The sequence below is a fragment of the Lampetra fluviatilis genome, chromosome 48 (assembly GCF_964198595.1).
Source record: "Lampetra fluviatilis chromosome 48, kcLamFluv1.1, whole genome shotgun sequence".
Taxonomy (NCBI): Eukaryota; Metazoa; Chordata; class Hyperoartia; order Petromyzontiformes; family Petromyzontidae; genus Lampetra; species Lampetra fluviatilis.
In genome coordinates, this window is record NC_136322.1 from 2,007,897 (window position 1) to 2,032,283 (window position 24,387).

The 24,387-nt window shown below is 45.5% G+C and overlaps 1 protein-coding gene across 4 annotated transcripts in view; it reads right to left on the reverse strand.

The window, feature by feature from the left end:
* The window catches only part of LOC144948270 (NACHT, LRR and PYD domains-containing protein 3-like), a 57,551-nt gene extending 37,522 nt beyond the window's left edge, over positions 1–20,029 (reverse strand). For all 4 annotated transcript variants that reach the window (XM_078877693.1, XM_078877695.1, XM_078877696.1 and 1 more), the window contains exon 1: positions 19,924–20,029. The gene's annotated coding sequence lies outside the window, so the exon portion shown is untranslated. The remainder of the gene's footprint in view (positions 1–19,923) is intronic.
* Positions 20,030–24,387: the final 4,358 nt, after the last annotated feature.

The following is a 24,387-nucleotide window of genomic DNA, read 5'->3' on the forward strand; positions in this document are numbered from 1 at the left end:
AAAATGCATAATTAGCGAAAAATGTGCTAATTTATGAAATGATGCACATAAATTATGCCAATGTCGTGTTGTTTTATGCGAATGCATATTATGCTAATGTGGGTTGTTATGATAATTAGACTTAGCTTCGTTGTCCAGGATCGTATTATCAATCGGGATAATGCAATTATTATAGCTTAAACATTTAAGTATTATATCTTAGTGTGTTTATGTCAGGTCTCCAAATTCAAATCTCAACGCAGGATGCAGTTCTTATAAATAAGATTGTTATGCATGAACTCAGGAAAGAAACTCCTACACTTCTGTGTTAAGCAATTTTTATTCTAAACAAAAACATGACACTCTAATATGCGAACTCCCATGCTTGGAATCATCCACGGTACCATCGGGGAAATTTCCCTCATTGAGCAGTACATTTACCCATCAATGATTGCGTTGTTTCACTTTGGCCACCGAACATGCAACAATATTCATACGAAAGGCAATAAGCAAATTGTTATATCCCGAAGGCAAAGTATATATCAATTCATTGGCAAGATTATGCAATTAACAAAAACGAATGACTAAAATACTTCTAACAATCGTATTCATGTAACTTGATGGGCAGAAAATGCTTTTCACGATCAGTTGATATTTAACGCACCACCTTGGAATGGCAACCCTTCTCGAAACATAAAGATAACTTTTTGGAACAATCTTATTCGTCCCGATATGCGTGTTGTGTGTGTAAAGCAGATGCCGAGGTTGGGCATTCCTTGTACCAAAATTTAGTTTGTTCCCTGCGGAGTGGTGAGTGTGTGAGGGTGGGCATGTCATACAAACGGCTTCGTTGCTCCCTGTCTCGCTCGGGGCGTCGTCTGCAGCTGTTTGTCCACTGCTGGATGACGAGTCTGCATGACGCTCGCCGTCGTGGTGCGCGATGATTCCGTCATCAGATAGCACGGGCAGCTCGTCAGCTGCGCAGGTTCTTCACTCTTGTTTTGGTTCCCAGCTGGTGCTGGTCGATGTGTGTGTGTATTAAACACACGGCGCTCTCGCTGGCGCTGACACTCTTGCTCACGGGCAGCTGGTCAGGCTCTTTCCCCTGCTCCGTGCTCTCTCCTTGATCGTGCAGCTGCCAGCTTCACACGGACACCCGCCCTTACTTCAGGGCTGCGTTGGCTCAGGCTCTTTCCACTGCTCCGTTCTCTCTGGCGATGCACGATGGCTCTCATCGCTTATCTGCTGCTGCTGGTGCCGACACTCTTGCTTGGTGGCGCTGTTTGCGTGCTCTCTTTCCTGCTCCCTGCTCTGGCGATGCATGATTGCAGTTGCAGCTTGTCCTCTGCTGCTGGTCCTGTGCGATGCTCGCTTGGTCGATGCTTGGCGCTTTCTGCCTTTTCTCCAGGTTGTTTGCTTGTCGTTGCTCGTCACTCTTTCTCTCTTGCTCTCTTCTTGATCGTGCAGCTGCCAGCTTCACACGGACACCCGCCCTTACTTCAGGGCTTGCGCTGGCTCAGGCTCTTTCCACTGCTCTGTTCTTTCTCATTTCTATCTCCTTGCTTTTGCCCTTGGCATGCAGTGGCCTTTTTCACACGGGCACCCGCTGGTGCCTCTCCCGGTTTCACTTCAGGGCTTCGCCTTATTGTTGCTCAACTTTCGTGCTCTCCACCCTTCTTCCAAGAGGGCTCTTGCTGTGAGCTGCTCGACGCTGGCTGGACCACTCACTCTCAAAACTTGTAAATTGTATTCGCACACCTCTTAAACAACTGTGAAAGCTTAGTACAATACATGGGTTGGAGCTGTCTCGGGTGTGGACCAATCAACTTCAAGGACAGTGCATACATTATTAGAGTTATGTTCTTTGTTTGCAATATGACTGCAGGTATTGTGGTCTATGCAAACATGACTCCTTGTAAAAAAAAAGGTGTCAGTTTTGTTGCCAGATAGAAGGGTAAAAAAACAATTATGACAATACCACTTGTCGCAATCCTTGACCTTGTGAGCGACTCAACACATCAGGGTAAATGTAGAATAAAGCTTTCAGCGATACTGTCGGCTCATGCCGAACTCAGCTCTTAACCACACATCGTCACTCCTCTCTGCGAGACATGACACCCATGGTCGGTGTCGGTGCCCGCTGGCAAACTTCGTCGCAAGCCTCTCCCTGGCGAGGCTCGAGTCAGACTCGCCCTCATGAGACTGAATTGCGTGATGTGCGTTTGTGCTTAAAACATAGAACGTGAAACTCCCTCCCCTCTCTGCACGTATCTTGCGAGAGAAAAACAAACAAATCCCAGATGCCCTCTACCATGTTCTCTCTCCGCGGCCGCCCTGATCCCCCACTCCTTCTGAGTGCTTGTTATCTCGAGGCCAGACCCCTTCATACGTATTTATGGCTGGCATGTGTTTGTGTCGAATTGTTGGAAGACAAAGATGGCCGGGGAGGCTTTGGTTCTATGGGATACATATTATGTGGTCCTGTGTGTTAGATGTATTCCTTGTATCTCTTATGAGTTACCCCCGGTTTTAATATATCGTGGTTATTATTCGATTCATGTTTAATCAATATTCGTAATGCTCCACGTTACGTCATTATTTTGAGGGTTTTGCCAAGCTTTGTTATGAGTTATATTTCGATGCTGGAGGAATAGTTTTGGTTTGGACTTAAGTTTTTCGTGATGGCAGGGGCTCGTGTATTTGGTTCATTTGGTGAAGTTACATAGATAGAAAGATACAATACAAAATAATATATATGAGTTGTATAAGGGTGACATAAAATAAGTAATAATGAAGCCACTAATATAGACCGCAGTCTATAACGTCGATTTGTTCTTTTTGCTGAGTTTCAAACTTTTACCGTTAAAGAAAACACGAGTTGTAACGTCCGTTTGTCTCTGCTATGTGCTCTGGAGACTTGTTTGTGCACTGTTCAAAACGTCCGGGGAGGTCATGTCAGGTGGTCATCTGCCAGCCTGGAGATTTCCAGATAGTCGCTAACCCCTCTTTGCCCCGAAGATTGTTGTTTAATGGCATTTTACGACCTCCAGATGCTTGGTGTGGCTTGTGAGTGGTAGAGTTGAGAGTTTTGGGGGTATCTGTTTTATATAAAAAAATATATATAAAAAAAAATATTGGTCGAATTATTCTTAATAAGAATTTGGAAAAAGGCTTACATATACAACACCCCGAGGCAAGTTAGGTGTAAGCTCCCTGGGGTTCCCGGGAGGAATTTGAAAATGTCCCGATGAGCCCGGCTCCTCACGAAGAGTAGTCGGCCGAGCAAACGGGCCCTCCGCTCCCGAAGTTTCCGGAGACGGCACAGGCGGCGGCATGGGCGAAGTTAAACGTATGGAACCTGAGAACAGGATCACATAACTCCCCTGAGGACCAACCTCAACGGATGCACAGCTCAGCTCGCCCGACACACCTGACACTCGGCCCCTGTGTAGTGGAGATTATATGAATTCACATGGCACGATGAAAGGTTTTAGGCGAGAGGGATGTACAAACCAATTCCGTCTACCCCAGCAAATTTGGACGCACTGGGGCCGAACGGCTCAAATCACATCAACTGGCCCCCTCCAAGGTTTAAACAATTTGGGCGATGTACCCATCGGTACCTGGGGACAATGCAGCAAGGCTCTGTCACCTGGAGCCCACTTATGTCCGGAAAGACGGAGACCCCTTAGCCGCTCATTTGCCAATTGGTGTCAATTAGAATTTTCCCTGGAAAGCCTCTGAAAAGTAAGCAGCACGGGCTCCGAAATTTTAGATTTAGCCTTGCTCAGCTTGGCTTTTAATTGGACATCAATCGATTGGTCATGTTCTCTCCCATACAAAATGGGAAGTAGCCGGTGGATACGTGAGGGGCCATTCTATAGGCAGCCAGGACCCCGAGAACATGCTGATGGCTCAACATGGAAGTCAGAGTCCTGTGCAACCGCTCCACCATCCCATCCGTCTGGGGGTGGTAGGGCGAAAAATAATAGATTAGATTAGAAAAATAATAGATAATAATAAATAATAGATTATAATAGATAAATAATAAAAGATAAATAATAGATTACGACGTACTTTCTTTTTTGCCAAAAAATCACACACTTACGTGAGCATTTTAGAAGAAGTTTTTTTTACCCTGATCGGTCAGAAGGTGCTCAGGGGCGCCCTTGTCCATGTAATAGCCGTGGAGGAATGCCTTGGTGATGACCGCCGCTGACTAGTTGGGAAGCGGCTAGGCCATCGGCCACAATGAAAAATATTTGATGCCCACCAGTAAATACTTATTCCCACGAGGGGTGGTAGGAAATGGACCGAGGACATCAAGAGCGACCAGCTCATTTAGGCGGGAAACTCTAATGGATTGCAACGGTGGACAACATGGTTCAGATGGGGGTTTCCGCCGAGCGCACTGCACACACCCGTTCAATATTGATTTGAAGCTTTCGTGACTGCAGGAATCCATACTCTTTGGTTCTTTCGGTAAAGTCACGTAGGTAGAAAAATAATAGATTACGACGTTTTGATCGCAACACAAGCAATCGTCATCAGGTGAGACAACTACGGCAACAAAAAACTGCTGAAGTAGGTGAGAAAGCTGCTTTGGCACGAGGTTATATATATATATATCGGGCAGTAGGGGGGAGAGAGAAGGGGGAACCCCACAGCAGTACTGGGGGAGAGATCTGCTGAGAGACCCTGCAATAGCACTTGAGTCAGAGATCCGAGAGAGGCACAGAGAGAGAGAGAGACACAAGGAGTCGGAAAAAACTGCTAACATAGGCAGGTAGGATGGAAACATCACAGTCAGTTAAGACTTTACCTGATTAATAACGTCCTTCCAATGATTGCTCAGTGTTGAAGTTGTGTCTGTGTTTATAAATCTGTATGGCTTTATAAACAAATCTCTGGTAATAGCCGGTGGGTTTGCAGAGTACCTTCGTCTTGGAAAAGTCAATTTCGTGTGAGCCCACTGCGGTAAAACAATGATCAGCAACGGCAGAGCTATTGGTCCTACCATGTTTCAGATCTGCCTTGTGTTCGCGAACGCGGTCCGAGACATGTCGTTTCGTTTCCACAATGTAACTGCTGCCACAGCCACAACTCAGTTTATAGACACCCGGGTATTGCATATTAGGAATCATATCCTTTACAGGTGGGATCAAATCAGGATTTCGTGTACATTAGCGACATCTTCCACCATCCCGGTGTAACAGGCTAAAATAACCCCTGCCCCGATTAAATTTGGCCCAGGTCAGAGTATACCCTGGGGGATAAAGTGTCCTAGGATAAACTATACCCAGGGGTTTATAAACTAGACTGGGCCAGACCATACTCCTCCAGGCCAGAATATGCCCCATGTGAAAGTTCAAAGGCAATTATCCATACAGAGAACAGCCGACAACGAACTTCAATCGATATATAAAAAGCGTATAAATGTAAGTAAGAATCTCAATTTGATCAATTGAAGCATTTTTAGAAGCAGTCAAAGCCAGTGAAGTCGAATACGCATGCAATTCCATTGAAGTGTTGTCGGAAGTCACGGAATAGGGTTAGCGTTAGGAACTAAGAAATACAGGACTACTTGGACCAAGATGTCAATGAATATGTAAACACCTCTGGCATCTCTCATGATAGAGTCTGGGCAACAGATGCCGAGATCATGGCCACAGCAAATTCATGTGTATATCGCTCAACACTATTACTATCATGGGGGTATGATTTGGCCTAGAGGGGCATAATTTGGCCTAGGCCATAATATACCCGGGTATAATCTAGCCTAGGCCGTTTTAACCCCGGGTATACTACGGCCGGTGGGTATACTTTGGCCTGTTACACCGGGCCAGAAGTCGAGCTTAAGTGTGGCTAGCGTCTTATGCACAACCAGGTACAGCAGTCACTCTTGCACCGCCCAGGTGACTTTACCCCACAGGGCAGTGGGCACGACAATGTTGTAACGGCGCAACCCTCCATCCCAGTGCATGAGCAATCCGCCTCTGAGGATGACAGAGGCTATACCCCATCGATCCCCACCCCCGTCCGCCCCCTTGACATGGCGTCATAATTTAAACAGGGAAGCGTCCTCAACTTGGAGGATTCCCCACTCCGCATGGTCCAAGCTAATAATGGTGTCACGCGCCTCAGGACCGTCGGCTTCATCAGGGGTGTCAACCTCGACCGATGTCGCAAGGGGAGGGGGCAAGGCCTCGGTAGGCGTCTTACAGTGCCCCGAGCCCGAGAAGCACATGCACCCGTCGCTCGTTGGCAATCACGACAGAGCATCCGCGTTCGTATGTCGGGTACCTTTACGGTAGGAAACAGTAAAAGAATAGTCCTGCAGGACTTCCATCCAACGTGACAGTTGGACAGACGGCTGTTCAATACGCAGCGCATACTGTAGTGCTGCATGGTCAGAGCGTACCTCAAAGAGTCTTCCATAAAGATAGGGGCGATACTGCTGCACAAAAAAAAACTATAGCCGAAAGTTCCCGGCGTGCGACACAGTACCGTTGTAAGATGGAGACAGGACTCTGCTGCCATATGCTACAACACTCTCCACGGCATTTATGACTTGAGTCAGAACAGCACCAATTCCGGTGTTGCTAGCATCCGTATCAAGAATGAACAGCAAGGAAAAGTCGGGGCACAAAATGCCAACCACTTATGTCGTTGCAAAAGCAGGTGCGCCTAGATGCATCTTGAGAGAAGACAAATCGTCTTTGTCGACGGCCGGCAGGACGATGTTGAGGTCCTTCGCCAAAGTCAACAGTCTTTTGAGGACCAGCGAGTCGACTCCGTCATGGTCCATCTTCAGAAAGGCAGCCTTCGCTAGCACCAATAAAGTGCTGTAGAAGGCGAGGGGCGTCTCAGCCTCCCCCCTCCTCTGCGCAGTGAACTTATGGCATACATTTTACGGTGGTTCATAAATTGCCGACATTTGGGTGAAGGTTCGCTGAAGCACGGCCCTCTCCGACGGCGGGATGGTGCAAAACGAGGCCAAGGCATCGTCGTCAAGCGTTGCGGGTAGCGCTTTCAGTGCCTCTGCCTCCATCCATCCCGCCAGGTCGCAGTTTGTCTGGAACCGGTGCTCGAAGGCCACCCAGTCAACTCCCGTAGCCGAAAATTCCTTTACAAAAGGTAGACCGCCTAAGAAATGGAATCTCGACAGGAAAACTCAGCATACTTTCAGACTTGGCGGGCTCTCCGTCCCGCTCTGTGAACAAAATGACGGTCGTGTGCGCGGGCTGCGCCACAAAGTTTTCCCGCTGGCGGGTAACAGCAATGGGAGGATCGACCCCACGCAGCTCCAGTGCTCTCTCCTCCACCGCTGGTTCTGCACGGTCGAGGTCAGCCACCATCGCAGCCATGCCCTCGCGAAATTCAGTGAGGCGGGCGCGGAATGTGTGGCACTCTTTCCGGGATGGTGGTGAGCTATCGCTGAGATGATCATCGCGATGCTCTGCCAGGGGCGCCTCACTTCATTTTTCCGGGGTCACCATTCCCGGAGCTGTCTGGGGAATAACGCCTTCGTTATCCTCGTCGTCCGACAACGTCCTGGTATGTAGTCTGCATCACGTAAGCATAGCCTAACTCGGCCTATCTTACCGACCAAATAACGTTTGCCCACTTCTGATGCCAGTTGTAATGGGTTCAACTGAGTCGCAGATGTAGACTTGCAGGCAACACATTTATTCAGTTCCAACACACAGGGTAACTTCCCCTTAACAGACAAACAACCTAAGGTGGTGACCACCCGGCTAACTACACTGATTACAATGTAACTGCTACTATGGACAGGGACCAATGAATTCGGCCCTGGTCCACGTGGTGGAAACTTGTTGAACGGAGAACGTAGAACGTAGGTGAAGGTTTCTTCCAGGATGAACAACAACGCCGGTCCCTCTGGGGACAAGGCTTATTATCTCTGTGGTATCCTTCGGTCGGCACCTACACACCCTGTCCTGTAGGGTCGGCACAGCACTTAAAGCGTGGTGCCATCCAGCGCAATTATTCAGCGCACACCTTGCCCCTCTAGGGCCGGTACTACACCCACAACATTGTGGTATCCGGCGATGTCGCTACACCGCATGCCATGCCCCTCGAGGGCTAGTACTAAACCCACAGCATGTTGACATCCAGCGAAGTCACTACAAATGTGTTATGTTCCTTGGCTGCCATTGATTTTAATACATACCATGGGGCATCATGCCTTAAAACTACGTCCTGCCCAACCCCACTTCATTTTCTCATCACATTGAATGATCGTACGGATTGAAATTCAAAATAATCATGATCTATATTATAGAAAAGATAAATTACAAAATTAGCGGATGTCTCCATATATCTGTAGTGGTGGTGTTGACGCGCGCCGACTGTGACAGTGATGGATCACGGGGCGGCACGGGGTGCGGGGTTGGGCACGCGTTGTGGGCGTGGTATGGACGCGCGCGCCGGGAGTGACGGATGACGGGGCGGCGCGGCGTGGGTGGTGAGGCACGCTGAGATGTGGGAAAACAGGATCGTAGCCAGCGCCCAGTGATTGGTCAAATAGGATGGGTGCTCTCAGCGACGTCCGCAGGTGGGGTATAAAGGGGGACGCGCGAGAGCACTCGGGGTTGTTAACCAGTTGAAGATCGAAGACGGAGTTGAAGACATAGTGCCCCGAGACCCCTAGTCCCGCTGTCCTTGTAGGGACCGGGGCCCTGTGTGGCTCGGAGGCGAGACTGTGGGACCCGTGGTTCGACGCCCACGTGGGTCGGGACTGGGGGACCCACAGTCAAGACGGACACCCCGGCAGGGTGTGTCCCGAGTAGCTCAGTGGGTGTTTGTCACCCGAGTAGCTCAGTGGGCGTTAGTCGCCAGAGTAGCTCAGTGGGCGTTAGTCGCCAGAGTAGCTAAGTGGGTGTTGGTCACCCGAGTAGCTCAGTGGGTGTTTGTCACCCGAGTAGCTCAGTGGGCGTTAGTCGCCAGAGTAGCTCAGTGGGCGTTAGTCGCCAGAGTAGCTAAGTGGGTGTTAGTCACCCGAGTAACTCAGTGGGTGTTAGTCACCCGAGTAGCTAAGTGGGTGTTAGTCACCCGAGTAACCAAGTGGGTGTTAGTCACCCGAGTAGCTAAGTGGGTGTTAGTCACCCGGGTAACCAAGTGGGTGTTAGTCACCCGAGTAACCAAGTGGGTGTTAGTCACCCGAGATACTACAGTGGGTGTTAGTCGCCTGTGAACCGAAGTTGGTGAAATAAAGAGTGTGCTACCCGTGAAGTCGTCTCCCGCCAAGTTACTACATTACATATCCATCTGTTATCGAAATAAATGACTTTTTTACACAATCCATCAGCCGCACAGACTTCAGGAAGTGCATAAGTTCAGCTGCATTGACTGAAGACAAGAAACCTCAGAACCGAGTTTAACATTCAGTGTCTCTTCAGCAGTCAGGCTTGCTTTAAAGAATGCTGACGAACTGCCGATGTTAAGATAAGGACACTCTCTTTACATTGTGGGTCCTTGTTCTTACTCTGCTGATAAGCCACTGCCGGTCGAAACTGGTCCAGTTTCATATGATGTGAAATTATTTCTATGACCTATTCAATCACGAGCAAAAGCAATACACATACATTCCTTCAAATATTTGAATTTGTGAAGCCCTTTTGAAATACCAGCCATGTAATGTAAAATGCACGTGTACACGTTACAGGTGGAGTTGTGTTAATAATTAAATAATCCCCGAGTCCCTGTATAAATACGGCAGCAAGAGCAATGCTACACTTCAGCGCCTGGAGGCTGGCAGAATGGGGTCATCAAAGAGCAAAGGTAGGTAGCGTGCGGTGATTGTGTGGAGTAGTCTAGAGGTGTGCATGTTCCCCGAATTTGAATGCTTTCATATTTAATGGCAAATATATTGAGTTGATGGTTTCATCTTATTGATTATTTCGGTAAAGTCACGTAGAATGGAAATAATAAAATAATAAAAATAAAACATTATAAAATAATTATCACGACGTTTCAGCCACAACGCAAGCAGCCGTCCTCAGGTGGAGACTTTACCGAAAGAACCAAGAAGATGAATCCCTGCAGTCACGAAAGCTTTAAATCGAAAATTGATGGTTTCAATTATGTAACCAATGACTGCACAACTATAACGATGAATTTGGTCTTAAAATTAAATTTGCCTATTTTGGAGTTGTGGGAATTACATAAACGTGTTATTCAAAATTAATTAACATGTTAGTCTGTCATGTGATGAGCGTTATATTCTGTGGCAAGGGGGATGGGATGGTACACTGGTTGGGTGGATTGGTGATGCAGTGGTGAGTGCATTTTGCTAGAAGCCATCCTGAACTCGATTCCTGGCCGCAATATAAAATCAGTGGCGAAAGATATCTGAGCCAGACCTGCAAGTCCCCTTTCACCAACCCACATTAAATGAGTCATCAGACCCCTGTGAACGAAACAGTGTGGGAAAGTATTCATTCCAGCAGTGGATTAACAAAGGGCAGGTGTACTTGAATGTCCACTCTTTTATTGACGTTTAATCATTTGTTTTAATGCAGTAGCCTACTTTCTATGCTACCAACATAGGCAGTGTAACGCGTGATCGCTGCGCAATTCATCAAGCCTTTTTGAGTGTGCACGAGTTGACGATTATATTGTTGAAGTATATTAGCAGTGGCTGAGGCCACTACTGCAGCACAGGAGTGCATAATATGTATGTGGTGTAAGCACAGCCAAGATGCTAGAGCATAACAAGCATATGGGACAGGATGCAATGTCTTTGCTGCTACGACCCCAACAACACGGGATTGTGTATACAAACTCCACTCACTGTTTCATAATTTTAACTTCATCCTACTCCAATCTGCCCATTTTATCTGCCAATAGTGGGGTAGTTTGTTTGTTGACAAAAGGTCAAATTTATTAACGTAAAAAACTCGTTCCATCCATGTTTTCCTATAACGCGATATGCAACATCTATTCAGATGGTGTTCAGGATGCAGACAATGCTACGTTTAACCACTACAGTGTAGTCTGTCCACTGTGCATTGCAGAAGTTCCATTGTGGTTTGAAGGTGCTCGTAATAATGGGTAGCTGTAGTCCGATGTGTATCAATGATAGGTAGTGCTGACTCCTGGGGAATTGTTCAGAACAGCAGTGTATGACGCTGGCATTTGATGGCCGTGAGCTGCGCTGACCCAGCAAGAGGTCCGGTGAATATTTTCCCATTTTCATCTGGCTGAGAGGAAGTTGTCACGCTGTTTGGGGTCGTGTACCAGATGAAATTCTCACTGTGATGTCCCCAACCACAAGCGCCTCGCCATTTCCATCAGACTCTGCATATCACGTGTTGGACGGGATCGCGACGATTCAGCCAACTAGCTGCAGTTTTGGTTTCCTCAGACATGGCTCACATGGCCGGATATTTAGAGGAGACATGACGAGGAATTATCTGAATTTGTCCCCCCGGTTCACAATGCGAATTCACGCAAGAACTGAGCTATTCGCACCTGATGCTGGATGTAATCTGCAGCTAAACTTCGCCTACTACATTCTCAATCTTTGATATCTCTGTCCCTCCTTTTCCTTGCGCTCAATCCATGCTTTCGCTCTTTCGATCACTTCACCCCAGCTCCTTCACTGGAACAAACTTCCCCCTCCACATTAAGCAGTCATCTTCGCTCACTAGTTTCCACTAAAACTCACCGATTGTTCCCTAGCTCACCAAATGACCCCCCGCTTAATCTCCTCTCCCCCTCGAACACGTCCGTTATTGATTCTTCTTAATATGCTCATTATACAGCTATCACTCAATCCCCATTCATTTAATACATTCATCTACTTCATCAATATAGCTTTTACCAAATTACCGCATCATATATTCACCCCCATTGCCTCATGTCACATATTTCATTCACCTAATTTCCACCATTACATTTATGTATATATCCTGTTTTTTTTTTGTAAAGTGCCTTAGTTGAGGTGCTACAAATTCCGTTAAGATGTAAAATTTGATTTGAAGCTTTCGTGACTGCAGGAATTACTCTTTGGTTCTTTCGGTAAAGTCACGTAGAAATAAAATAAATAAAATAATAGAGTACGACGTTTCGATTGCAACACACGCAACCGTCATCAGGTACAACAAAATTTGAGAGACAAAACAGAGACACCGAGACACAGACATACATACAAGCAGAGAAAGACAAACAGACAGAGAAAGACACACAACATAGACACACATAGATCGAATGCCTATGTGTCGATGCCTTAAATAGAGAGAGAGGGGGGGGGTAGGCAGAGAGAGAGGTGGGTCTGCTGGGGCAGCTGGCTGGAGCAGAGAAATGAGCATGTCAATGAATCCACCCCGAAGCGACCGAGAGGAAAGAAGAGAGATTCTATTTATTTATTTCTTGGTCAGTTTTCTCAAAGGGCCTATTTATCCCTCTAAAATTTACCAGGCTCTCATAGGTCCATTCGCTCTATCTGTCCCCCGGCCGCTTCGGGGTGGATTTCCACACCTCTCTGTGTGTCTCTGTCAAATTTCACACTTTACTTCTAATTTTACCAATCTTTGGATATCGTTATCAACCAGGCTATGCGTTAACTGTTTGTTAGCCGACTCTCTGTGTTGCATTACATTGCATTTCCAAAAGATTTGCTAAATTTAGTTTTCTCAAACTATTTCTCTCTCTCAAAATTTACCAGGCTATCATAGGGCCATTCGATCTTCTTTCCCTCGGTTACTTCGGGGTGGATTCATTGACATGCTAATTTCTCTGCTCCAGCAGCTGCTCCAGCAGCTGCCTCAGCAGACCCACCTCTCTCTCTGCCCCCCCCCCTCTCTCTATTTAATGCCTTGACAGAGGCATTGGGTCTCTGTGTGTCTATGTTGTGTCTCTGTCTTGTTTCTCTCTGCTTGTGTGTGTCTCCGTGACTCTGTTTTGTCTCTCTCTCAAATTTAGTTCTACCTGATGACGGTTGCTTGTGCTGCAATCGAAACGTCGTACTCTATTATTTTATTTATTTTATTTCTACGTGCCTTTACCGAAAGAACCAAAGAGTAAGATGTAAAATTGTTAAAATTGTGTTTGCGTTTCAACATTTCTGACTGCTGAAAAAACTAATCGATTAGCATATTTGCCAAAGTGACAACTTGACTTGATCCATTGTGCAGGTGGCAAAAGGTATATAGCTGCAAATTGGCAATGTACCTGCACGTATTATGAATCATATCTCATCAAATCAGCGATAGAAAATTACCAATACACCAAACATAAGAAAACAAAAAAAAATGTGCGTGGATTTCATTGAATTGATATTTTAGTTCAGTAATTTAGTTGTGTTATATGGGAATTTGGTTCATATGTTAAACATTTTGTAAGCCACTATGTTTGGAGTATTTAGTGAAACGATATATACTTTGTGAATAGCAATCAATCCCAAATTGAGGGCATTGATTTGACATTCCTGCACAGCATCACTACGTAACTGCACAACTTTCACCAACCTATTGGGCTTCTCTATACCTCATGCACACCTACGTGTAAGATGACAGTTGGCAGGATAACGAAACCGACATTGTAGTGGAGATAAAAAAAAGTAGACATGAAGTGAAATAGTTAAATCTACAAAGTGGATTTCGGTCCTGCTATCTTTTCGATTTTGGTCGTTGAAACCAATATTAAAGCCACCATATAAACACAAACATTATAACATCAAAAACCACCAACCCGTAACTGAAATAGCAACAATACCACTCCAACGAAAACTACATTGTAACCACAACAATACCCAAAACAACTGCATTATGACCACAGGCACAATCACATCATAACTACAACCATAACCACAAGTATAACCGCCACCTTTGTCTCACCAATGTTGATGTTTATACGTATACACTGCATATACATTCTAGATTTGAAGCTTTCGTGACTGCAATGATTCATATTCTTAGGTTTTATCGGTAAAGTCACGTAGGTAAAACATTAAAATTAATGAAAGCAAAATAAAACAAAACAAAAATAAAATTCACGACGTTTCGGAGGCAACACAAGTCTCCGTCATCAGGTGGGACCGTCACAGCCGAATTAGCTGCATCAAGTGAAGCAATGATTCAAGATGTAATCCCTTATAAGCAAGTTGAAGGGAGGTGGAGAGGGGGGGAGAGCTTATCAGACTGTGGTAGCCAATGAATGGAAACGTATCGGGAGGGAGGAGGAGCGGTGATCAAAGACTACACATAGTGCTCAACACAATGAACACGTGTCGGGAGGGAGGAGGGGCGGTGATCAAAGACTGCACGTAGTGCTCAACACAATGAATGGAGACGTGTCGGGACGGAGGGCGAGCGGCGATCAAAGACTGCACGCAGTGCTCAACACAATGAATGGAGACGCGCCGGGACGGAGGGCGAGCGGTGATCAAAGACATCACGTAGTGCTCAACACAATGAATGGAAACGTGTCGGGACGGAGGGCGAGCGGTGATCAAAGAACAATGAAGAGATTACTGTTAAACACTGGGGATGTTAACACTCGGTGAAGTAAATTAAAAGTGCCTGTCAGATAAGATGGTCCAAAAAGTGTAATTAAGTCTTTTTTGCGTGGTTAATAACATCTTTCCAGTGATTACTGAGTTTGTACCCATCATCACGGTTGAAATTATGTCTGTGTTTGTATATTTGTATGGCTTCGTGTACAAACCTTTGATGGTAGCCAGGAGGTTTGCAGAGAACCTTGGTCTCGGAAAAGACAATTTCATGAGAGCCCGCCGAGTTGTAGCAATGATCGGCAACGGCCGAAGAATCAGTTCTGCCGTGTTTCAGATCTGACTTGTGCTCGCGGACACGATCAGCAACATGACGTTTTGTTTCTCCAATGTAGCAATCACCACAATTGCAACTCAATTTGTAGACTCCAGGATACTGTAAGTCAGGAACGACATCCTTCACAGATGGAATCAGATCACGGATTTTATGCACTGTACTGAATTGGACTTGGATCTTATGTTTGTTTAGAATTTTGGAGATCTTTTTGGTCACGCCTGCTATGTATGGTAACGTGATAGTTTTGGTCGGAGTTTCATGTGGTTGTTTCTGTGTGGTGGGAGAGACAGCTTGGCGGATAGTCCGGTCAGAGTATCCGTTCATCCTGAGGGCCCGATGTACATGTCTTAATTCATCAGTCAGGTGGTGTTGGTCAGAAATGCCATGGGCTCTGTGGTATAGCGTTTTGATGAGAGAATTCTTTTGAGATGGGTGGTGGTGGGAATCCGGTTTCAAGTAGGAATCTGTGTGGGTGGCTTTCCTGTAGACAGAATGTCCCAAGGATCCGTCAAGCCTCCTCTTAAACAGAATATCCAAGAATGGTAGTTTACCGTCGACGATAAACTCTCCGACGTACAAACTAGCCCGTTTTCTATCAGATACTCTGCTCCCCTTCACAGGCAAGACCTCTTCGGCAGTACTCAACTCAACCCAATTAGTCTCTATGGTTAAGGACATGGTACTATCTCCTGATGACATCCTCGTCAGCTTTGATGTAGTATCTTTGTTTACCAAAGTCCCACTACCGGACACCCTAACAATAATTGAGGACTTAGTCCAACATGGATTGAATTCTGATGTACCTGTGCTGGTTAGGCATTGCCTCACCAACACCTATTTTACCTGGAATGGCACCTTCTACAAACAGAATGAGGGTACCCCTATGGGCTCCCCCTTGTCACCAGTTATAGCCAACATGTTCATGGAAAAGTTTGAATCAGACGCCATCCAGACATCCACCCTGCGTCCTTCCCTGTGGAAGAGATATGTGGATGACACTTTCGTCATCTGGCCACATGGCCTCCCAGCATTGAACCACTTCTTGGACCACATCAATTCTAGACACCCATCTATCAGATTCACCATGGAAGTGGAGAAAGATGGTAAACTACCATTCTTGGATATTCTGTTTAAGAGGAGGCTTGACGGATCCTTGGGACATTCTGTCTACAGGAAAGCCACCCACACAGATTCCTACTTGAAACCGGATTCCCACCACCACCCATCTCAAAAGAATTCTCTCATCAAAACGCTATACCACAGAGCCCATGGCATTTCTGACCAACACCACCTGACTGATGAATTAAGACATGTACATCGGGCCCTCAGGATGAACGGATACTCTGACCGGACTATCCGCCAAGCTGTCTCTCCCACCACACAGAAACAACCACATGAAACTCCGACCAAAACTATCACGTTACCATACATAGCAGGCGTGACCAAAAAGATCTCCAAAATTCTAAACAAACATAAGATCCAAGTCCGATTCAGTACAGTGCATAAAATCCGTGATCTGATTCCATCTGTGAAGGATGTCGTTCCTGACTTACAGTATCCTGGAGTCTACAAATTGAGTTGCATTTGTGGTGATTGCTACATTGGAGAAACAAAACGTCATGTTGCTGATCGTGTCCGCGAGCACAAGTCAGATCTGAAACACGGCAGAACTGATTCTTCGGCCGTTGCCGAAGAATCAGTTGATGGGTACAAACTCGGTAATCACTGAAAAGATGTTATTAACCACGCAAAAAAGACTTAATTACACTTTTTGGACCATCTTATCTGACAGGCACTATTTTAATTTACTTCACCGAGTGTTAACATCCCCAGTGTTAAACAGTAATCTCTTCATTGTTCTTTGATCACCGCTCGCCCTCCGTCCCGACACGTTTCCATTCATTGTGTTGAGCACTACGTGATGTCTTTGATCACCGCTCGCCCTCCGTCCCGGCGCGTCTCCATTCATTGTGTTGAGCACTGCGTGCAGTCTTTGATCGCCGCTCGCCCTCCGTCCCGACACGTCTCCATTCATTGTGTTGAGCACTACGTGCAGTCTTTGATCACCGCCCCTCCTCCCTCCCGACACGTGTTCATTGTGTTGAGCACTATGTGTAGTCTTTGATCACCGCTCCTCCTCCCTCCCGATACGTTTCCATTCATTGGCTACCACAGTCTGATAAGCTCTCCACCCCCCTCTCCACCTCCCTTCAACTTGCTTATAAGGGATTACATCTTGAATCATTGCTTCACTTGATGCAGCTAATTCGGCTGTGACGGTCCCACCTGATGACGGAGACTTGTGTTGCCTCCGAAACGTCGTGAATTTTATTTTTGTTTTGTTTTATTTTACTTTCATTAATTTTAATGTTTTACCTACGTGACTTTACCGAAAAAACCTAAGAATACTGCACATACAGTGCGAGTATAAACACTTTTTATAGACTGCCATAAAAAAATGGTTTGCCAATGTTCATCGGTTACTGTCCATGTTTGTACTAAAAACAATAAAATGCACAATGCATTCATTCTTATTTGTTTCACCTTTTGTTCACAACAGCCCAATTATAAACAAATAAGTAAACAAACGAAAAAAACTTTCTCTGAATGGAAATCGCAGAGAATGGAGATCTTGAAATATCTTCTTCGTGTCATTATTCTACTGAGAGAAAGATCTAAAAATGTGAATATCACCAAGATCACTGGTGCTTCTGCCGGTGTTGCTGGAGGAGCTATGTGCATCGCCGGCATCGCCCTGATACCGGTCACTTCCGGAGCTTCTCTGGGCCTCACCATTGCTGGAATATCTGTCGGGGTGGCTGGTGGAGTCACTTCTGCCGGGTCTGTTATCGCCAAGTCGATTATGGACAAGACGACGACTGCAGAAGTCACAGATGTCCTTGATGCAGACATCAAGCTCAGCGAGCAGCTAATCAAGAATATGGAATGTTTGTTCAAGGCGGCAGGTGGTGGTAAATTAGACAGCATTATTTTACTTTTATTCATTTAAATTTTTCACCTACGTGACTTTACCGAAAAAACCTAAGAATATGAATCCTTGCAGTCACGAAAGCTTCAAATCTGGTTCTTAATATAGCTGATGACGTCGCAGTTGGGGTAATCAGGGGAACAGCAGCGGCTGGTTTAAGAATCGCGGGAATTGCGCTGACTAGTGTTTTCATGGTCATTGACCTCGCTAGCATTGTAAAAACTGGAATTGACATGAGCAAGGGTAGCCCATCATGATTGGCTGACCAACTGCAAATAATTTTTGATGGGCTTAAATTGCATCTCATCAGCATTGTCAAACTCGAGGTTAAACTTTAGTTGCCATTGATTAATGTATCACGATGAATGGGTAAACCAAATATCTGTGTAATTGCTATGTATCGTTTGCATGAATTTTAATGAATAAGCCAATAAAATGTCATTTATTAAAATCGATACTTACAATACAAGCATCAGTTAGTGTATGTGTATAGTGATTTAATGATTACTTTTTTCCATTCCTGTGTGTTGGGTGTAAATTGATGTCATCCATTGTGCAGAGAATTACAAATCTATATGCACAAAACAGAAATTAATACATAAATAAAACATTAATTTAATTGCGAGCCAAAATTTAGGAAATGCAGGCAGTACCCGGGTTACAGAAGACCCGACTTACGGATATCCGACTTCACGGAAATGCTCCTGTAAATCATGTAACAATTTAAATACAATATCGTACGCGTAAATGTTTGCATTAGTTATGTAAGCACAAATAGTGCAGTGTGTGAGATTGTAGATGAATACAGTGGCGCAAGATGTAATGCGGGGCTGCATAATCCCAAAGACGGTGGTGTACTGTACAACACTCTTCGTCACGCTCTCACATTGTACCCATCACATCGTCTCTTTTCCTTTTGTAGCATTACATAATTGTTTTCTAGGCTTCATGGAATTCGTAAAAATTGTACAGTATATGTTCCATTAATTTGATTATGGGTAGTGTTAGGGTAGATATTCTCTACAATGAAAGATCCCGAGGAAGTGCAGAGCATATATACAGCGATACAATACATGTAGCGATAAAAAACGGACAAGAGCGCGATACAGTAGAAAGAAAACGGTAGGGGAGGCACAAGTATTTCCCAATATGGGATTTTAACTTGATTTTGGAGGAAAATGGTTGTTTTCCACATCAGGAAAATTCGGGTTATGGATATTTCTCTGGAACATAACCCGTCCGTAACCCGGGAACTGCCTTTACTTGCAAATTGTAAATAAATAAATTAATATTTGCCTGCAGAGCTAACATATTTAAGAGGCCTAGGCATACTTCAGAAACTAAATGTTTCAATAGTTTTTTTTATTTCCTTTGTGTGATCACCATTTGTTATATTCAGAGTAGCTAGTTACATGCTGCATTGTCAGATCACGGATTTCTGCAGAAAATTCACAATACTTATTCCATTTCTCTACATTAGTTTAAATATAACACTATTTATAATTTCATGATCTTCAAATGTATACTCATTATGGTTATCTTGGCCGCACTATGTATTGCGTTGACCCACTATCTGAACAGATCAACTTCGTCTTAATTACACAGAGAGCCAGAATGAAGGTCAAGAACTCCAATTAGTTTAATTAAAGTAAACGTGGTGGATAAACAGAACAGATAATACAACATCCATTAAGATTTGCGATATTATTCAAATGAATGAACACTGCAGCAAAATAACATTATGATAAATAATATCAAACTCAATAGATCTTGGATGGACCAAGCACCTATATTAATAGCTATACAACAAAATGAGCGATTGCGTTACATTGGGTTACGTCAAGTAAACACCATAGTGTGTCCAAAATGTACAATGGACCATATAACACTGACTGTGGGTGATATATTTCATCATCCTTGCTCTGAAGAGCACATTCAAGTTAACATAGGCGCAAGTCTGGCTTGACTTATCCAACCACAGCTGACAAGAACAAGAATGTTGGTGGCAGGTTTTACTGTTAAATGGGCCCCAGATTTTTCACAACAAATTCACAGGATTATAAATACTTTCACAGCATGAAAGCGGCACTCAAAACCTTATTACAGCGTTCCCAGCATTATAACAAGATAAACAACACTTACAGACAATTCTTCTTAAAGTCTTGCCACGAACAGATGCAACTGTCTTGGCTGAGATGCTACACTGGCCTCCATTTCGGTGTCTGTCTAATAGCCGACACCCCGAGGGCCTCGCCGCCAAAAATAACCTTTCACCCGGAACATCACTGGTCACGTGGCCAAAGTCAGGAAACTAACCAGGAAGTTTTGTGTAAACAACACCCACATATCTGCCGTGGGTCATAACGTGTTCCATAAATTATATGTAGTCATTTTGTGATTGATAGATGTATGGGTTAAGATCGTGGCTATCATAGTGATTGTTAAAATAATTAATATCTGGTCACATTTTCACTGTGAAGCTAAATATCGCATTTAGCTTCAATTGTAGTGTAATTGTACAGAATGGATAAATAGGTTAGATATCTTGACTTAAAGCTGCAGGAATTCATATTCTTTGGGTCTTTCGGTAAAGCCATGTATATAGAAAAAAATAACAAACATATAGACGTTTTGATCGCAACACAAGCAGTCGTCGAAACGTCGATATTTTTGTTATTTTTTCTATGTGGCTTTACCGAAAGACCCAAAGAATATAAGTTAGATATATGAGAGGCTCCCAGTGAAGAGAAGTGTAAACATGGATGTGTCATTTATATGAGCAGACCAAAATTAGCTAAACACGTGCTTGCTAGGCGTTATAGGCTAGAGCATTCCAAGCTCACAATGGGCCCATTTAGCACCAACAGCAATGTCAAAATCCTAATTGTGTGTCATCGTGGCGAATCATAGCTGGCATCTATCATTGTGTGGTATTAAGAGGAATGTTGGTCGTCGTAAAGCCACTCGACCCCCACCTACTATCCTCACTGGGATGTTAACCCCCTCGCCTGGTACATTGTTCGTGGTTTTGGTCCCAACCCCGACGCCTATATATTTGGAGTTTGCATGTTCTCCCAGTGGTCCTGTGTTTTTTTTTTTCCTTCAGGTTCTCCGATTTTTCTCTCCACATTTAGAAACATGGATTTAGACTATTTGACTAATATAAGTGTCCACATGATAAACTGCTTTGTTGAACTATCGTTTGTGGGCCAGATCTGAAAGAGCAATATAGCTCAGTGGGTCTTACCTAGTAAAATAAAGTTTAAAAGTTTAGCCCTCACCTGCACCTACTGACTGGTGCACATGCACTCAGACCTGTTACATAACCCCGACCACTCCCATGTTTATCCCTCACACCCCTTCCTCTCTAGGCACCACCCCTTAATGTGTATGCTGTCAATTTCTACTTCAGCCATTCTCTTCCTTCAGATACGGGGTTAGGTTAATTTCGTTTGTGGTGAAGCTTGTGGTAGGCGTGGTTATATAGTGGTTGGTGAAATATACGAATCATTATGGTTAAAATAGTATTTGTTTGAAATACATTTTACATATTTAGTGCGATAATATGGTTGTGCATGTATTTGGATTCATGGGATAATATTTTACTGTGTATAATTTGTGGTTATAGTGGAATAAAAATGTTTTACTCCCCCCTCCTTTACCTTGCCATTCCTTTTGGAGCAGTAGCCCTCTTCAACAATCTCAAATTTGCAGTGCCATCATTTATCTGGGGCTATAAAACTCCATGGATAGACCTTCGCACCCTCACCCTTCCTAAATTAAAGGTGATGCTGAGCTTTCTCAAACTTTTAAAAATACTACGTAGCAATTTTTATTTATGCACCATACCATATAACGCACTTCCAAGAGCCCCATGGCTGGGCCTCCTGGGTTGGGAGAGTATGTGAGCCTTAATTGCCCTTTGGGCCAGCACTTTCTCCAGCCAGTACTATGCACATACCACAGCACTCGACAACCCCCCCCCCCCCAACTGTCATATGAAGAGCCCATCTGGTGTAACCTGGAGCCCATCTGGTCTAACCACAGTATTTGGAAATTGTGGCATAATAGTGGGCTCGTGACAATCTTAAACTAATGAACCCCCAGGGAGTGTTTAGACCCTTCAAGGAAATGCTAACTAATCTTGCTTAACCCACGTCACAATTCTTATTCCTTCGTTGAGAGAGGCCATCATAGTAGCAGGACCATGCCCATTTTCCCAATCCAGGTGACGGAATGGCTGGTAGACCAAACCCCCATTGGCAACCTACTACTTATTACCCCAAAAGTTCCCAGCTTCAATGGCAGAACCTGATACTTGTTTAAGCGGCCACATTTGGGACAATGCTTATAATCGTATTTGTACCGTCCCATTATGGGATACTCAATTTAAATTATTGCATATTGACTTCCTAATGAAACAAAACTATTCTAAATTTAATTTAGATGACTCAGACAAATGCCCTAGATGAAAACCAGACACTCCGTAAACCTACTGACAAAGCATTTTGGTACTTCCCTGACATCACCAGAATGTTTTGCCTTGTAAGTTGTTACTTGAAATCACATCACTAACTCGTGTATTACCCCCTCAACTTCCACCAACCTCCGAGGCTTATGACCACCAGGACTCACTCAGGAGGAAAACTCCCTGTTCCAAATCTTTATCACTCCACATGACAGCCACATACATGTAACGGGTTCCGGAGACACTTGTAGAGGTAACTTCTATATTACAATTCAACACTCCAACTCCCCAACACTCCAACAGTCCAACAGTCCAACAGTCCTGATACTCTGTAACAACTCCCAGGTACACAGCCTCGGTACACAGCCTAGATACACTACTCTGCCCTCACAAGGTCGTAGAGTCGGGAGTTCCAGAGTCCCACCACTGGCTCTCACAGCGTCCCAGGGTCCTCAGATGGCTGGTCTTGGGTCTTGGGTCTTGAGCTACTACTGGCCCTGATCGTCCAGGGAGCTCCCCTTTTATGCCTAGTCCCCATCGAGGGGTGGGGCCGTGTGCGCCCCCAAATATCCCACAGAGCACACACAGCCCCCCCCTTTGGCGGCACCAAGTGGCTTAAGAGCCTGGGCCACCCGGGAACCCAACGCCTGGCGCCAAGAGGCTTAAGCGTCTGAACCGCCTGGGAACCCACGCCTGGTGCCAAGAGGCTTAAGCGCCTGGCCCGCCCAGGGTCCCAGAGCCCCCAGCAGCTCCTCCCTTCTTATGTCACTAAATTACCCCCCTCTACGTAGCCTCCAGCCGTCCCGGCTGTCAATAATTCGAAAGTTTAAATTAACGAAAGGGAGAGAGAGAAAAAAAATACGCGAGCCTCAACAGGAGAAGAAAAGAGAGCAAGAAAGCAACCATAAATACCATAACCAACCTGTACAACTTTACACTATATACAAGCATCAACAACAAAAAGGTGAAGCAATGACACGTGAACAAACGACCCGCGGCACACCTAGCCCTCCTCAGGATCCGCATAGAAAACGGGAAATTAACAAAAACAAATATACAGATTCCGACGCGTTGGATGCACAACCAACATCGGTAATCGAACCGAAATCACACAACCACCGCATGGATGGCAGGGATCCACACCACCCTGCCACCCTCCCATCCGTCAGGTGGTGAGAAGGCAAAGACCAACATGTCTAGCACCCCTCTACACACACTTATCCGGACGTCTGTCTACGTCCCGGGTCGAGAAGTCGTACTTCAGGGCCGACCCATGTACTGGGCAAAGAAGTCACACTTCAGGGCTGCTCCAGTATCTACATTTTAAAATATATATGTAATGCGGGCGTGAGCGACCTTCCGGATGTGATGTCACGGGGAGGCGGAGCCAGGTGACGTGGGTGAAAGGTTGGGGTCCTTAAGTGGGTAAACCGGAAAGAGAGGTTAGTCGGGGTGTGAATGGAAAAGAGTGGGGCCGCGCGGGCGAACGTGAGGAGGGGGCACCGTTGGCCAGCGGGAGCCAACCCCGGAGAATAGCAGGGAGCTAAAGGGTGGTGAGAAGCTGCGGAGAGTACAGCCAGGAAGGCTGTGTGTTAGAGGCAGCGGTGTGGCTGCAGAGAGTCGCAGGAGCGACGAAGAGAGAGAGAGAGACAGCACGAGGCTGTCAGCGCTGCGGAGTAAGCAAGAGGGAGAAGAGCAGCAGCGATTACAGCCAGGGGGGCTGAGAGTGAGTAACGGCAGCGGAGCTGCTGTGGGGGCTACAGGAGCGACAGAGGCCAACAGAGGGGCTGCTGGTGGAGAAGAGAGAGACATCGGAGTCAGTACTGTGGGGACTGAGCAAAGAGGAGACAGCCGTGTGGGTAATACAGTACGGACCAAATAAAGGACACTGAGCCAGAGATTGTGGTCAAATCTTTTATTACACTGGTGCCAGAAGTGAAACGGCATGTCGAAGCAAGTGAGGAAGAAGATTACTCCGCCGCCAGCATCAGCTTCATCGTCCGACGACGACGAATTCCCTCCAACCATGGATCCTGCTGGGGTGGTGGAGGAGAGCTCTGCTGAAGCGAGCATGGGGACGGGTGTGGAAGATGTCGGCGCGATGGCGGGGCCGTCAACATCATCGGACGCTGATCAGA